Genomic DNA, 18,030 nt, shown 5'->3' on the forward strand with positions numbered 1-18,030 from the left:
CAATTAACAAAGTAATTCAGCCAATGGGCTCTCTACAATCTGGAATTCCTTTGCCTACTCTGTTACCAAAAGGATAGCCTCTCATAGTTATTGATTTAAAAGACTGTTTCTTTTCAATACCCTTACAAAAAAAAAAAAAAAAAAAAAAAAAAAAAAAAAGACAGAGAAAGATTTGCCTTCATGGTGCCTATTTACAATAATTCTCAACCAGTTAAAAGATTTCAATGGAGATTCCTCCCACATGGAATGTTGAATAGACCAACTCTGTGCCAATATTTTGTACAGCAGCCATTAGAAGTGATATGTAAAAAATTTCCTAAATCTATAATTTATCATTATATGGATGATATTTTACTAGCTGACTCAAATGCAGATACTTTAGAAAGAATGTTTGAAGAAGTAAAGAAGATTTTGCCTTGCTGGGGATTACAAATTGCTCCTGAAAAGATGCAAAGAGGAGATTCTATTAATTATTTAGGGTATAAAATAGAGCTACAAAAAATTAGATACCAAAAGGTATAAATTAGGAGAGATCAACTACAGACTCTTAATGACTTTCAAAGATTATTGGGAGACATTTCTCATCTATGAACTATTGTTGGGGTAAAAAAATGATGATTGGTATATCATCTATAAAATTTTATAAGTCTTCCTAAAGTTTGTTTCTGCTCTTCTCTAAGACATTTAACACTACTGGTCTTCTTCTTGTAGTCCCAGTTCAATTAAAAATTAAAGCTGACTTTGGAGTTGGAGAATGGCTCTCTCCTTCTTTAAACTTAAGCATGTTGATAAAATGCAAACTCCCTGTATCATGCCAGAATAAAAGAGCCATCTTCTGCTATGGGACAGGAGAAAAATCAAATTAATTAAGGGACTATTCTATTACTAATCTCAACTCTTTGATTCTATTCTGAGTCTTTAAACTTTTCTTAAAGTATGAATTTTATATCAAAATTTATAAGATTCATATATATACATATATATGTACATTTTAAACTTTGTTAAGTTATGAATGATCATATAGAGTACTAACTAATTCTAGAAAAAAGGCTTCAATTAGCTGCTTATATATGTCTGTGTTCGAGTCTCTTATCCGTTTTCTGCAGGAAATCACGGCCAGGACTAACATCAACTGAAATCTCCAGGAAGAAGATGAGGCCCCACAACAGCAACAATTCCATGTGGACAATAATAATATCACTAAGCTGACAAACATCATCTACAGATCAGCTTTAGACTGCAAAGTGCTCAGAGCAATTTTTAGAAGACTAGTTGAGACGATCCAGTTTCAAATACTACTTGAGTAAGGACTTGAGATAAACTCTGAACTTTGGCATTATGCTCAAACTGGACAACAAAGGATATAGTTACCTTTTCTAGAAATTGACAGTTAACTTAAAATTTTTCTTTTCAGGATAAAGATATGTTTGCCCATACCCAGCAGGAAACAATTTTAAGAATACGACGCCCACATTCCCAAAGAGGTGGCATGGGGGGCGGGTGTGTTTTTTTTTTTTTTTTGGTCATTTAATGGGTTTTGGGTCTGGGATAATTTTCATTGTTTAGGGGGCTTGGTTACAAGTTTTTGTAAAGGGTTAGGAAAAGGGTAAGCAAAGGAAATTAGATTTAAGGTTCTTGTTTAAAAAAAAGTGACAATTACTAGTTTTAAATACTTTACATTGGATTGGATTGTTTTATATTATATACAAATTATATATATTGAAATTGATATTGTTAGAAAATGCTATATGTATATTTCTAATTGTACTTATATCATTCATTTAACAATGTAATGCAATTTTCTGATCCTTGAATGTTATTATTACCAACTATTAGGATATAAAGAAATGAAAGTTAGTAGTCAGACATTATAATAGAACTTGTAGTAATATTAGTATGATTTCAAAATTGAGCAAATATATTTTATATAGACAGGTCATCTTCAAACCCTTCAGAGATCTACAGAATATGGCATTTAAAATGTTTTAATAACTTAGAAAATTTTTCTTTTTCTTATGACTATGAGATATGTCGGCTCCTGGCAGTACCAATCTACTTCAGAGAAAATATGGGCATTAAAGAAACTGCATATGAAGTTAACTTTCATTGTGGCAAAAGTTAGCCACTGGACAGCAAAGTATCCTCAAATCAACTGCTGACAAACAGGACAGACAGGACATCAAACAAAGGACTACAGATTCTTGCCAAAACAAGTGTGGTTATGGCTTTATCAAAAGGCATCTTCTGAGGCCAGGACAATATGGCACCATCCCTGAAGTGGCCTTCGCAATCTGGAAAAGGTACAGTGCCCTTTTCTTCGAAGGCAGCTGAACAGGCAGTGGGCCGATGGCTTCTGATGCACAATGGAACAGCAGCTGAAACAGTTATTCTTGAAGAGTAACTAAGCTCACACCTCTCAATAGTAGACTGGCATTTAATAGAAGGATATGTGTAGAAGGAATCTTAAAAGTTCTTATTAGTAAAATCAAACCTGTGAGCCAGGTATTGGGGTGAAGCTGGAAGATCAGAGATACAGAACAAGCCACAGCTACCTTACCTCGCCGGATCCTCAGCTGGTCTTGTCTCTTTAGACTGGAGGCCTCTGAGTCCTCACCCAGAATGGGTTTCAGCTGAACTGCTGCTCCAAAGCCTGAAAGCTTAACCAGCCAAATGCTTCTAGTTCCTGGTCCTCAAGCCTTATATATCTTTCTGCCTTCTACCATCACTCCCTGGGATTAAAGGCGTGTGTCACCATGCCTGGCTGTTTCCAATGTGGTATTGAACTCACAAAGATCCAGAGAGATTTCTACCTCTGAAATGCTAGGATTAAAGGTGTGTGCTATCACTGCCTATCCTAAGTATCTAGTGTCTTTTCTGTTCTCTGACCCCAGATAAGTTTATTAAGGTACACAATATTTTGGGGAACACAATACCACCACAGATATGGAGAAGAACAGGATGCTGAGATGAAGCTACACACACACACATATAGCCAAGAAGAATGGACAGCTGAATTAAAAAAAAATCAACAATTTCCAGAATTTAAAATTCTGAATCATGACAGGACACTAGTGGAATTCAGGTGTTTCTGGTACATGGACGGCTCTCACCTAATGTAAGGTCGAGCTATTGACCTTGTGTACATCCTACTTCACAAATGAGTCTGTCAGATACACTAAGCCTATAGGCTAAAGATGATGCCCCAACACTGCGAGAAAACCTCAGGTGACTGTCCAGGCAGCTGGCTGTTTCTGTCAACTCACATTTTTTTGGAGGCTGCTTGCATGCACTTCCTGTTTTTATTTTTTATTAGGTAAGATTATTTCCTTCTTGGGTCTCTGAGGGAGTTGAAGATTAGTTAGAGTTGAAGATTAGTTAGTTATAGTTGAAGATTAGTTAGGATAGAAAGTGAATTAGGTACATTTTGGACTTACCAATATAGGATAGATAATGAAATTATTTTCTCTAAATTTGTCAAATACAAATGGACTAGACATTGTTTAGGTGTTTATTGCTTGTATATATGGTATATAGTTATTGTACTTTTGTATATAGTTTTTATTACATTAGTTACAACTTTTTTCCTTTTTAGATCAGTGCTTTGCTCAGTCATCATCAGAGCTTTCTCCTGCAACATGGGAACAAACAGGGACCCATGTGCATATAATATGCAGAGTAAAAGACCTGTGACACTCAGCCCTAAACCGGATATCTCCACCAAATCCTTCCCATTAGGGTTCAGTGAACCTGCAGAAGAGAAGGTAGAAAGGGTGTAAGATCCAAGGGGATGGAGGACCAAGGAAACAAGAACCTCTACACTAACAGAATCGATGCACAGAGACTGAATGAAGCAACATGCACAGGGCCTGCACAGGTCCGCACCAGATGAGGTCCTACAGCTGAAAAAAGTGGACACAGTCCATACCTAACCCAGAATCAAATTCCAGTTGACAACCACTTGAATAGAAAATACATGTTTTCTCCAAGGGAGTCTCATTGGAAAACAAACTCTTAGGGTGGGCTGCATGTCCAGCAGTAGATAGCCAACAGAAAGTGAACAATGCCATCCTAGGAGGTTCGTTGTCTCATAATGTGTCTGGGCTAGTTTTTCCCCTTAATTTTAGCTTGTTCTTTTAAAAATTTTTATTATATACATATTTTCTCTCTCTTTTTATCCTACAGGTCCTTTGTGTACATATCATGGCTTCCAATTTAGTGTTTTTATGGGATTCTTGAATGTGCAAACAAGTAGGTTTCTGTTTCTCGTGCCTTTTCATGAACTCTTTTCCTGCTTTTTTGTTTGTTGTGCTTTGTCCTATTCTGGTGTGTTGCTTTTACCATTACATTATATTTATCATTGTTTATTCTCCTAGAAGCTGCTTGTTTGCTAATGAGAGACAGCACAGTGGTGGGTGTGAAAGGATATGGGAGGAGGAACTGGGATGAGTAGAGGGAGGAGAAACTGTAATCAGTATGACTGCAGTATGCATGAGAAAAAAATCTATTCTCAATAAAGGGGAAAAACTACAGAAAAGAAGTATTCTAACACAACACAATCCATAGATATGCTAATTCTATGTGTATGGTGGGGAAAGGTAGTAAGAAAAGTTAAAATCTTTGTTATCCAAAATTGAACCATTATGTTTTTATAAGAGCAGAAAACTTCAGGTATACAAGGTATACAGTAAGTCACAGCAGTTCATGGCACACAACAGTCTGGAATCTGAGTAGTGCTGTTTCAGCATTTACTGTATTGTGTGGCATGATCAGTGTACATGTTGTATGTTCAGAGTCAACATTTCAGTGAGCTCCCATAATGGGCCACTTGTTAGCACTGGCAGAAAGTCTTCAGAATCAGCGCATGTTTGATATTCAATTAATATTTGGTCATTGTGCATTCAGAAACCTTTGACCAAATTTTTCATGAGTCTCACATTCAGTTACATGGCCCTATCAGGTGTCACAACATGCTTACGTGCAGTTTATCAGCCGCTGTGCATTTTTCGGGTGATAGACTGTTTTCTATTACAGAAACAATAATTCTCCTTTTTATGGACACACTCTTTTGCAGTGTGATTTGGCCGCTACATCTAATAAGATGTGCTGATATTCTATACCTCTTGAAGATGGGTTTGAATATATAATATGCCTGGTCAATAGGACTTGAGCAAAATGTGCAAATGGATCCTTGAAAAGTGTTGTATACTGGGCCTCATGCCCTCTGTGCTTAGATGCTGTTGTTCTTGTAAACAGTCTGCATTTGCTTAGTTGAAGACATGGATCAATTTCAAAAGAGGCATCATTGTTCTAGGTCACCAGTGCTCCAGATTTCTAATGGAGGCCATTCTAGACTGCACAGCAATCAGTCTTACCTGATTCATACAACTATCCAGCAAACATACGAAATTATGGTTAAAACTCTAAAATACAACCAAATGCTTAGTTAATTCCCAGTCGCTTTCTTGTGTCATGGGATGCTTTATTATGTAGCACAGCTTAGTATTTTATGAAGTGATATCAGAAGAGCAAGGCTGTCATTTCAAAGCTCTAAAAGAACTCAAGATGGCTTTAGGATATGATAAGAAGACACTGAAATCACATAAGAAACTTATGGTCTAAGCTGGAAAAAAAAAGAGGCAAGGAATCTGTTAGAGGTGATGAAGTGGGAGACAGCAATCGCAGGCTGGGAAGATGGTAATTCCTCTCATAGAGTTGCAAACAATTGTGAAAACTGTCAAAAAACACAAAACTGTCCCCAACAAACTCACAGCCGGGGCTGAGATTTTATGACCAAATGGTGAAAGTGTCGATTGGCTTCTGGCTAGCTACACTTGAGAGAAAGACGGGCTAAAGAAGGAACTCTTTGGCAAGCTGAATTTAGAGACATATTGGGATTACAACTCTCCTGGATTGGAAAATAAAACTGCTTCATCTCCAGTCCTTCCCGTCGAGCACAAAACGTGTGTGTCTCCAGGAACGAGGATGTATTTCAGGGTAGCCAAGTGGCTGTGTCCATTTGAAACCCTCTGATAGATTTTAGACGGTGCCTGCGAGACACTTTCAATTAGGTGAGGCTTTAATAACCTTAAGGGCATTGTCTCAATCTGCCTAACATAATATATAGTCAGCAGAGGTGCCTATTTTCACATAAGTTTGGGGTGTCGATTTGGGGAGTAAGGAGTGTACTTGAATCTGCTTTATTGGGGCATTCAAAAATTGTTGTCAAGGTGATGCCTGCTTCTGCTATAAAGATTTGAAACTGCTTACCTCCAAAGAGCATCAGTGAGCCTCTCCATTCTATGGACAAACCTCAAGCTTTAATAGGCCATGGCAAGACTACAAGAATGAAGAACTGGGAACCAAGTTTGGGGCTAGGATTGGGTCCGAATTAGAGGTGGTGCTTGCTAAAAAAGAGGAAATCTTTGTTAATGTTGGCTTGACAGAACCTCACAGTAGCTGTGCAATTCTGTTCTCTTTCTGGGTGGGGATGCCTATTACCATCACTATTGTATGTTGCATGGGTTGGCAGGAGCTAGATAACTTTAGTGTACAAGACTTTGAATTAAGAGTCACAACAGAAGAGTTGTACATAACTAAACATCTAAATCACAAATTGACTATGATAAAGACATTCTAAGCATATCATTGTCATGGGATGACTTTTGTAAAATTGAGAACCTGTAGTTTGCATGTGGGAAGGGGGTTTCTTTGGTGATTAGAGGATAAAATATGCAGGATTGTTTGTACAGACCTCCATGATCATTTCTTTTTATATGCACATCTTTTTGCAGCATAACTTTATCACCCTTCCTGTCAAGAGATAGAGTCCAGCTCTTCATTTCTCAGTTCTGGTTTAGTCAGATAACTTGATTTAGCCAATATGAGGAGCTGCTACAGAAGCCAAAGCATGTAAAGTCTGTATGCTTTTGGAAGGCTTCACTGTTAGTGTGTGTGTCAGCTGGAGGATATGGTGCTCCTGAAGCAGCCAGGGGCAGGGGCTACATAGAAAAGAATGGGCTGGGAAATGAGAGTATTGAAGAATGTGCTTCACCACCAGCTGCAGCTAATCAGTACAGAGTTCACTGCAGCCTCATTAGTAAGAGAGATAAACTGGGAGAGGGCGCACTAAATCCCAGTCTAACCTGCCTTCTACTCAATCGAATATGGATAACTATTATTTCTGGCCATTAAGTTTTGGAAGGTCTTATCATGTATCAAAGGCTAACTGATATAGGTCCTCTGCTGAAATGTAATGTAAAAGTTGTATGCCTCTATTACATCGTTTAAAAAATAAAACATTGTGACAAGGAACTTGGCGGATGGCTTTGTGATAGAGAACTTGCCTAGTATACATGAGGCCCTGGACTTGATCCCCTGCACTGAAAAACATAGACTAATAAGCAAATTATAATAAATTTCCCAGGCTTTGGATGTATCTCAGTGAGTAAAGTGTCTGCCTTGCAATCATGAGGGCATGTGTTTAAGCCCCCGGAATTATGATTTTAAAAAAAATCTGTGTGGGGTGGTGAACAGTTATAACTCAGATCCAGGAAGGTAGAGAGATAAAGGGAGATAATTCCTGGGGTTTGTTAACCAGTTAGTCTTACCTCCTTGGCTAGTTGCAGGACAGTGAGAAACCTTCTCTAAAAAAACAAACCAAATAAAAAATGCTGGCTGGAATCTGAGGAAGGACACCTGAAGGCATCCTCTAGCATCTACACTAGCGTGCACACACACAAGCATGCATACTTGAATACACATATGCATGCACACACACATGCATGCATACTTGAATACACATATGCATGCACACACACAAGCATGCATACTTGAATACCATAGCATACACTCACACATGCATGCATACTTGAATACCATAGCACACACACACACATGCATGCATACTTGAATGCCATAGCATACGCACACAGAAACAAACACACACGATGATAAACTTTCTTTAAATGTGATTTTACTTTTGCTAAAGTGTGCTTAAGTGCCTTTAACGTCACCAACTTTGAGAAGTTCCATGGATAGTTGCCTGTTTTTCTTTCTGTATTTGAAAAATTTGTGTTTTGGATTCTCTTGGAAGAATCTCTGGCAATTAAGTTTTCATCTAGTTTAGTTAGGAGCTTCAACTGCATTTCACCTGCAACATTTCCCAGGATTCCTTCACTACTTTCTGGGGAACTGCTCCCAACACAAAAAAATTCCTTTTCTGCCTCAGAATAGGCTTCATCCTTTGCCATTTGGCCATTTAGTATTTATTTTTAAGTGCTCGTTCTTTTTGGGCTAAGTTAGTTTCCAATGAGCTCTGCTTAAACAGCCTCCAGGCATCTTCATGGCTATTAACTTTCAAAATGTCTTCTGGGCATTATTTTTTTTTTCTTAGTAAAAGCCCACATTATGCCATCATTTCCTTTTCTAAAATAGTGTCATTCACGATGATTATTTCTGGCTTTTCTTCCTTGCCAGCATGCTGGACTTAACCCTATGTTGATGGGTGTTGAACAGACAGCCCTGACAGTGGGGCAAGAATCTCACTTTTGAGCAGCCTTCAACTCAGTGAAGCTATCACTTCTCCTTTTCTGAGGCAGACAAAGGCCAGGGTTTGCATGTGCAGTATGGCTTCCAGCTACTAGGAAGATGCCACAGGAATGAAGGAGAGAAGAAAGCAAATCTTAGCAATGAGCAGGATTGAGAGTCTGGTGACGAAGGTGGATGACTGCACAGGCATGTGTCCTGCTTGATGAACTATTTGTCTCACTGTGGTAGCTGCTAGTCTCCTATTTTACTCTATTTCCCTTACAGGACACCGAGCAGCAATGACAGTCCCTTCCCCAACCAACCACATGCACTGCAGTGCTGGGCTGAACTGTTAGGCGGAGCTTGTGGTGAATACAGGAGGTTTGGGCGATCCCCCAAAAGGGCAGAGAAAAACTGTGGGAAATGACTCTGCCACTCTTTATCTCTCCAGTAAACTAAAAAGACATTGTAACAAAACTCAAGACACCTACACAAAGTTACATGAAGGCACTTCCACAATCCTCCAGTTACACATGGTGAGATATCAGCACAGATTACAATACTGCTGTTATTGTGTGGGTGGAGACAGAGAGTAAGTGTCTGGGTTTCTGTTAGTTGTGAGAATGGGGAGTGGTGGGCTAATCTGAGAACAGCTGCCAAAAACCACAATGAAATAATCGTAACAAACTCATGAAAAAAAATATTGTAGAAACGAAGAAGAAAGTAAAAGGGACACAAGAATGAGTAAGACCCTTGCAACACCTTCAGAGAAAGGAGGACAAAACTACAAATTAAAATAAAACAGGAAGAAGATTTAAAAGGCTTCAGAAGAAAATGGTAGTTATGGAGCTTATGATGAAGATACCAAATATATGTGATAGGAGGCTTTACACGAAAATCAAAGCAAGTTCAGAGTATGTGCCAAAATAATATGCTTGAAATTTTTCATATATATGTATAGAGTGTGTGTGCATGCATGCATGCATGCGTGCGTGCATGTGTGCGTGCGTGAGTGCGTGCGTGTGTGTGTGTGTGTGTGTGTAAGAGTTTAAGACAAGTATGTTAGTATATTTATCACATATTAGATTTAAATAAGCATAGATTACACATTAAAACAAGATGAATACTCAGACTAATTAATAAAATTTAAAATATACTGAATTCCAGATGTGATAAAAGAGAATTAAGACTGAAAGAATTATTAGTAATAATGAAACTTGATAGTGCCGAAAGACACAATTCATCCAGCAATCGGCAAACATTTTCATAAAGTAGCAACTACGCATGTAAGAGAAGGCTCTCACACTTGTCTCTAAATTATAGCAGAGTCAAGTGATAATCTGTTTTTAAAGAATATAGGACAGTACAATATTATGTGTTTTAATAATACCAAAAATCTTTACTTTAGGCATATATTGTCTACTCATGAAATCCAACTCTGTATATATATAGGAAAAGCATTTGATAAATCACAAAGTCTAGAAATCATATTAATAATCTAAGCATAGCAAAAGAAAGCTGAACATAAACAAACAAAATACAAATAGGCATATCTATACAGAAAATTTACGTTCTATTAAGCAGTTAATCAAAGGAGAATGGAGAAAATTAGAAATTAGAATTAGAAAACTGCTTAAAACTGTGTGATACAAAACCCTGAATCTATAGGAAATAGAAGATACCACAACAATTTTACAGTTACTTATGTAAAGAGTAATATAAATTAATGTATTAAATGTTTACCTGGAAATGTTAGGATAAGAAACACAGAAGGCAAGGCTTGGTGGCAAAGCTGCCCATTCTCATAAGGCAAGGCTATATAGTAAAACCCTGTCTCAATAAACAAAAACAAACAAACCAAAAGAACAATGGGATCATACTATAAATAACTTTGGATAATTTATCATTTTTATTTAACACAGAATAAAGTCTTTTAAAATCACTGAGTTTCTTTACAATATTCCTCTTTACAAATAATTTAGAATTCCATTGAATACCTTTGCTGTTTGGTTTTCTGTTGAGTTATTTATTCATTTACTGTGATGTGATGGTAGCATCCTTATAGTTGGTCTTTGCATGGATATTTATGCTACATTTTTATTGCTGTGATGCAACTTCATGACCAAAAGCAACTTAGGAAGAGCTTATTTTGGCTTTGGCTCCTAAGGGGTAGATTCTAGGCATGGAAACAGGAGCAAGAATCCGTGAGATCACATTTTATCCACACACAGGAAGCAGGAGGAGGGCAAGCTAGAAGAAAGTGCAGTAAGGCCCTAAACCCTAAACTTGTGTAAGGGGGCCTCAGTGTCAGTACAGAGCACACCCAGACACCAAATCCTCACCACAAAGGAGATTTATTACCCCAGAGTTACAAGCATGGGGGTGGGGGGACTGCCTCTAGATCGGACAAGGACAGGCAGCAGGTGTTTTTGTAGGAGTAGGTTTTTAAAGAGAAAAAAGAAGAAGCCTGAGTTGGTAAGTCCTGAATGGACCCATAAGCCAGTGTAGCCAAAATACGAATTTTGAATGCTGGACCTTGGTATTTAGTGTCAGGAATGAGTCACTGGCCACACAAGGGAGAACTTGGGGCTAGCTTTAGGAATGTGATATAATGATCTAGCAAGGCCGAGGGAAGGGGGAAGCACAGAGCCTGCAGGAGCCATGTTTGCCATGCTTGGGCCTGTTAGAGAGCCCTTCATTACACCCTTAGTGATGAACTTCCTCCTGCAAAGGTTTACTTCCAGTGGTTCTCAACCTGTGGTTTGTAACCCCTTGGGGTCACATATCAGATGTCCTGTATATAATATATTTACATCAGAATTCATTACATTAGCAAAATTACAATTATGAAGCAGCAATAAAATAATTTTATAGTTGAGGTTACCACAAGAGAAATTGTATTAAGGGGTCGCAGCACTGGGAAGGTTGAGAACCACTAATCTATAAGCTCAAACAATGCCACTAATTGGGAATCAAGGATTCAAATATGTGGGCTTACAGGGACGTTTCCAATTCAAATGAATGCACGTATGTTCCTAAAGTGTATTTGAATCACAAGCATAGGAAGCTGGGAGTAAGCTGTCAGTTCCTCAAGCAAAAAGATTGTAAATTTCTGGTTTCTTTTTTTACAATAAATTGTGTCATTTAATTTTCATCAAAGGAAAAGGACACTAGAATATTTTTCTTAAAAATGAGGGCATTTTGAGAAAGTCCCATGTGTGTGCTGAAACAAAACTTTGCAAGTATGGAAGAAGGTCAATGTTCTAAAGAAGTGTACTTTACGTACAACTACAACCTATTTACGTATGAACAACCTATTCTTAAGAGCTGTAAAGAGCACAGCACCTAACTTCTGGTTCTTACACGTCAACTCTTATGTGAATTTATCACAAGGATTTCCTCAGGCTGCTAAGCATTTAGAACCACTCGTCTTTGGTGCTGAGGCCACCAGCATCTGTGGAGAATGCTGCATATTTTGGCTTGAGTTTTTAATTCTGCTTCTCACACCTGTCAGTTGTCTAATTAGGTGAGTTGATTACTTTGTCATTTCTACTTTTCTTGATATGGCATCAAATTTCCTTTCAACCATTCTAGAAAAACATTGATTAATTGCTGTCATATGCCTTCTCATATTGGACTCCACTGAGTTTTTTCAGTTGGAGAGTCTCTGTATAATTTTGGTGTGGTTAGTGCTTAATTTTGGAATGAGTTCCACCAGAGGTTCATTGTTTAAAAGCAGTAAAATAAAACCCATCATTTAAGATTCTAAGTACAAAACTTTTTTAGCATTTTTGTTTCACAGTATTCCTTTCAAGTTGTCCTGGTGCTTTTTATGTGATCTTCAACATCACTCTAGGCAAAGAAAAATGAATATTCTGTATTATCAGTGGTAATACTACTGTTCATCTTTTCATTGCATAATGCTGGTCTAAAAGGAAATGGTGAATGTTGAACAGATATATGGAGTCACTGAAATTACACATATTTATATATATAAGAAATATTGTTATATAATATACATATTATATATATATATATATAATTGTCATATATAATACACTTAGTTGAACAGTGGAAATTGCCCCAAACTAACTCAACTGATTCAATTTTTCCATATACATTCTACCAATAGTATATCTCTGGATTACTTATAAGGAAGAAAGTTCTCATTTCATTCTGAAATGAAACAGAACTGTGAATTACCTCTTTCTTCTAATGTTACCATTTGGCACACAAATAATTGGCTAACACAGAAAAATAATGGCAGCTATAAAATCTTGATAAGGTTCTATAGCCATGTACATTTCTTAGAATATCATTACTTTCTACATGGAAGGCAAGTTCTAGTTCAAACAAAAACCAAGGTGTGGTGCTCACTCAGGATGGTCAGCATAGTGAATGACTTTGGATACTTGCTTAGTCCTTTCTTTGAGTCTTTTTGAGTTCTTGTACACTGGAAGTCCATGGATATTTTTGTGTTAGTAGGGCAGAGAACACATTGGGACTGTAGGAAATAATAATATACTTCCCTCCCATATCAGACTTCTCATTGACATACAAGTTCAAAGATTAAATCAGTGAGAAATCCTGGGTCTATGACTCTATAGGATCAAACCAAGTCGCCCTGGCCTCCATCAACACCCATACCATGGCTGTTGTCTGTGTGTCTGTACAGGCCACACACCCATGAAGCCAGTGCTGCTTCAAGCTTTGTAAAATACTTATTGATCTTGAAAGCCTTAAAATGATTGTCAAACAAACACATGGACACACTAGGTGCCAGACACAGTGCTCAACACTTTACATGTGACTCTTTGCTTATTCCACAAACAACTGTGACAGGTACATTTTATGATTAGCTCAGTTTTACAGAATTTAAAGTTTACGAAGTGCTGTAGTTTGAATATGAAATGTCGTCATCAGTTTCATGTGTTTGAACACTCAGTCACCAGCTGTTGAGGTTATTTGGAAACATTGTGAGACCTTTGGTAAGAAGGGCCTATGGAGGTTGTATATTGGTCACTAGGGGTGGGTTTTGAAGGTGATAGACAGTTCTGGCCTGAACAATTTCTCTGTTTCCTGAATGAATGAGATGCCAAGGAGCTGCTGCTGTGTGCTCCTGATATCACAGGCAGGAGCGGGTCCCACGCCAATGCCTTTGCCACTGCAATGCACTGGAGACTATAAACTGTGAGCCAAAAGGAATCTTCCCACCCTTAAGTTGCTTGCATCAGGCCTTTGGTCACAGTGACAAGAAGTCATTAATATAGAAAGTTTGACTTTGTCCTGTGAGGTCACACATACCACATGCAGCAGAACCTGAGATGATTACTCTTCCTCAGAAAAAAAACAATTTAAATCTGCATCCTACAAACAAGGAAATGTGGTGTGAACTATCATTACAGAATGAAGAATATATGGTTTAATAAATCAATTTCATGGAAACTTCCAGTAATACAGAGATAAGTGTATGTTCCCATGTGGGTGACTGATGCTTTCTCTAAGATCCTGTGAATCGTTTAAACAGATATCAAGTTGGACTCTTTCGAGTTCTGAAAGAATTTATTCTTTCCCTGCCCTGCTAGTCACTCCTCCTGCTCTGTCACAGTCTACCCCACACTCTGCTGGATGGGTCCACTGCTAGGAAGTCTAAGGGTCCAAGGAACCCCAATAGTTAATTTTGAGGTTCAGAGACTTTAGTCAGTGGAAGTTCTTCAGCTATTCTTCTGATGCTGAACAAATGCTAAGACTGGAAGGGTGGCTTTCCTCTGAACATGTCCTGCCAAATCTGCCGGAAAAGCTGCCTGGGACTACCTTCTTGGTCTGCACACAGAAAGAATGGGCATTAGTTCAATTCTTAACTTTTTGTGAGGAGAATAAAGCTTCTGTGCTGAGTGTCTTCTCAGAAACAGGCTTCCTGAGCCTTGCAAAACACCCTCCCTCCCCAGGAACTGCCTGGGGCTCATGCAGCCTTGATTTGCAGTCGAAAGGTTGGAAATGCTACAGGGGCTTCACTGGGAGTTTGGGCTTTAACTGTGACCATTGGGGTGAGCTGTCCAAAAACTTATCAACTGGTTTAAAGCCTTCTCGGAGGCTTTAAAATCGCGATTGCTGATGTTTTTGCTCTCCTTCTCAGACAATGGAGACTATATTTCTTGATTTCCAGTGCCATTAAAAAGATCTCACAGTCTGAAAACAAATGACACAACAGTGTCTAGAAGCTTCCCTTTGAGAATCTGTTTAGGAAAGAAAGTAAATATTAGGCCTGGTGGCTCATGGCTGTAATCCCAACACTTGGGGGGCAGAGGCATGAGTTCAAGGCTAGTATGGTCTACAGAGTGGGTTCCAGAATGACCAAAGCAGAAAGGAGGAAGGATCAGAAACAAGTTAAGGAATAAGGCTGGTCACAAAGGAGTGTGTGTGTGTGTGTGTGTGTGTGTGTGTGTGTGTGTGTGTGTTATTTAGCTGCGTTGTGTTCTTACCCTGCAAGGAAACGTCATGAAACACGACAGAATCCGCTTATAAGAGTTTATTAGAGTTAAAGGGACAGAGTGCGCAGGCCTGTGGGAGAGACACGTGCGTGGAGAAGAAGAGAGACTGGGAAGCATGGCGCTCCACTTTAAAACCGGCTGGGGGCATGGCCAGGTCACGTCACTACTCCACGCGTGTGTGTAGATCACATGGTCACGTTGCGCACTTACGTAGCCATGTAGCGTCACGGATTCTGGTCACACGAGATGCCTTGGCCGGAACTTGCTAGGCGGAGGTGTCCGGCCTGACCGGAATTGGCTAGGCGGAAGTGTCCACCTGGTAAATGCGACCCTGTTGTGAACCCTTCAGTGTGTGTGTGTGTTTTCCTGTGAATTGGTATTTTCTTTTTGATAGAGTCTGCCTATCTATCCCAGGCTGAGTTCGAAAGCACTGTGTAGTTCAGGCTGACCTTGAACTTGTAATCCTCCTGCTTCAGTCTCGTAAGTGCAACCACACCTAACTGAACTATCATTTTTACCCAAAATGCTACACCATCCTCTTTAATGGAATTAGGAGAAATTCAATGTTTTGTTAGTGGATTAAACTGACCAAAGGATAGATAGTTTAGAACTTGGAACTGAAGGAAAAATAAACTAAGTAAAATAAATAAATAAATAAATACCATCTTCCCTCCCCCTGACCCCCTCACCTAAAATATGAAAGGAAAGAGTACAACTGGTAGACTCAACTTGTGGCAGAGACCAGCACAATACTCTTTTAAATAAAAACCAAATAAACAGCTTGTGAAATTTGAGAAGTGGTGGGCACAGCATGTTGTGACACTCCACCTTCCAGAATTGGTGATGGCATTTATAATCTATGAAAGTAATGGGTAGCTTCAGAACTATCCTTTCTCTGTTGGCATTAACATACAGGGAGACAGTCTGGACAAAAGGAAAGCACAAAGGAACTACTGTAAAAATGTTGTATTGTTTGGATTGAGCCACTAATAATTTTGGCAAATCCTTGAAGATTTCCATTGTCCTGTACAGTGGAGGTGAAAGAAAACACAAAGGTGGATGCCAAATTATTTTAAGTTGAATGAGTTCCATTTTATTCATGTCAATAGTTCTTTAAAACCTGGTGGAGTAGGTTCAATATAAATTTATTTTCCTTATATTTATTTACAAACTGCACGCATCTCTGACCCTTCCTTAGCTTTAATCATAATTCCTAAGGACCCGATTTCATTTATGAAAATCTCCAAGCCCAAAAGAGTGAAAAAGAACAACACTGTTGTGAAACGATGCTTTCCATGTGTGTGTGCCAAGCAGGAAAGGCTCCTGGTCATTTGCTCTATTCGATCAACTGGCTTGTCATTTAATCTATCTGACTGTGGGAGGTTGGCCTGACCTGACTGCAGATTAGCTTCATGGGGATTAAGATGGTATGAAGTGCATAATGTTACAAATTTGTAAATACAAGAAGACTAGCAATTCATTTATCTTTGGGGACTGGGGGAGATTAGGTCAATCTCTAGCTATATTTACAAATAGATTCTTGCCACCCCTGAGTTGTGTGGAGCTGGGGAAAGTAACTATGCTTGTCTTTGCTTAAGCCCACAAGGCATTTTGGTTTCTGCCCAAATAAAGCAGCCTTTTGGCATGGCTCTCTTAGCTGGCAAAATATCTGCATAATGTCTGCAGAATTTAGAATGGCCAGGAGGGGCAGGTCAAAGACAGCCAAATTATGATATCACACTCATAAAACCTCATCAATGGTGACACACAGAAAACACTCAGTGAATTGCTCTCACTCATTTATCCTTATTAAGAAATTCTAAGCAGAGCAGCGTCTACATTCCTTGGCAGATCTCACATTCTGCCCGAGCTCTCTTTTGTTCATTGTTTTTCAAACAAACAAACAAAAACCAGGCTACTATGGGTATTGGTTGACAGGAGCTGAAGTGGTGTGGCTTGGGGTAACCTGCATTGCTGAGGCAGTCTGGTGTGGAGGGGGCATGTTTTAGAAATGGTGTCCTTGCTTTGGGGATTGCCAAAGATGTTCCTGAGTCTTCCAGTCTGGTTAGTATGGGAGCATACCTTACAGTACAACTACAGAATTCTGTCTTTGTTGTCGAGAGCTGAAGACCAGCTAATCAGACCTTGGCTTGCTAGGGGCATCAGGGGTTGGGGGTGGGGGATGGGGGATGTCAAATGATCAGATTCTTTTGGAAAGAGGGAATAAGGATGGCTGTTAGGCTGCCAGGATAGAAGCAGGATCAGGGAAACAGTGGAATATGTAGTTGAATGCCAGCCCAGTTTTCCTTTGGGTCACACATGTTTTTAAAGCTAAAAGTCTGGCTTGTCTACAAAACGACATCAGGAGGAACCGAGGGAAGTGAGAAGAACGGAGGGAAGCATTTCCTGGTAATGTCCGACCCTGTCGGGAGTTGAGAATGTCACCGTGTGGGGGCAGATATTCAGAAGTCTCCTCAGCTGTGCTGTCTGGGTGCTGGCGTTTCACACAGCCAGCAGAGCTGATGAGTTACTACAGGGCCAGGAGACAGGGAGAAAGCTCTGTGGATGGATCAGCATGGGAAGGAGAGTGGGAGGAACTGACAGCCAGGAGGATGGAGATGAGCCAAAGACACCAAAAGATACAGGGCAAGCAGAAGATGAGAATGAATAGAGAAAAGATTTTCAAGACCAAAGGCAGTGTCAAAGACTATTTTCACTGTTTTACAGGCAAAATTTAAAAGAGCAATGCATGGATTAGGGACTATAAATAAATATTTGTTTGTTTTTGTGTTTATGTTACTGTACTAACATTTATTTTTCACATTTGGTCCACTTTGGAAAATACATGTTCTCAAATGCAATTCTTTTTGACATTTTACTAACAATAGGAACTATTGTACTTGTCTATAATAGAGACTAATGAGAACTAATGAGGACATAAGGAACTATGAGATGTTTTGGTTACTTGGAAAAAGTACAGGCATAGAAATGTATCTTAAAATGCTTGTCTATA

Source organism: Peromyscus leucopus, chromosome 5, assembly GCF_004664715.2.
Source record: "Peromyscus leucopus breed LL Stock chromosome 5, UCI_PerLeu_2.1, whole genome shotgun sequence".
Taxonomy (NCBI): Eukaryota; Metazoa; Chordata; class Mammalia; order Rodentia; family Cricetidae; genus Peromyscus; species Peromyscus leucopus.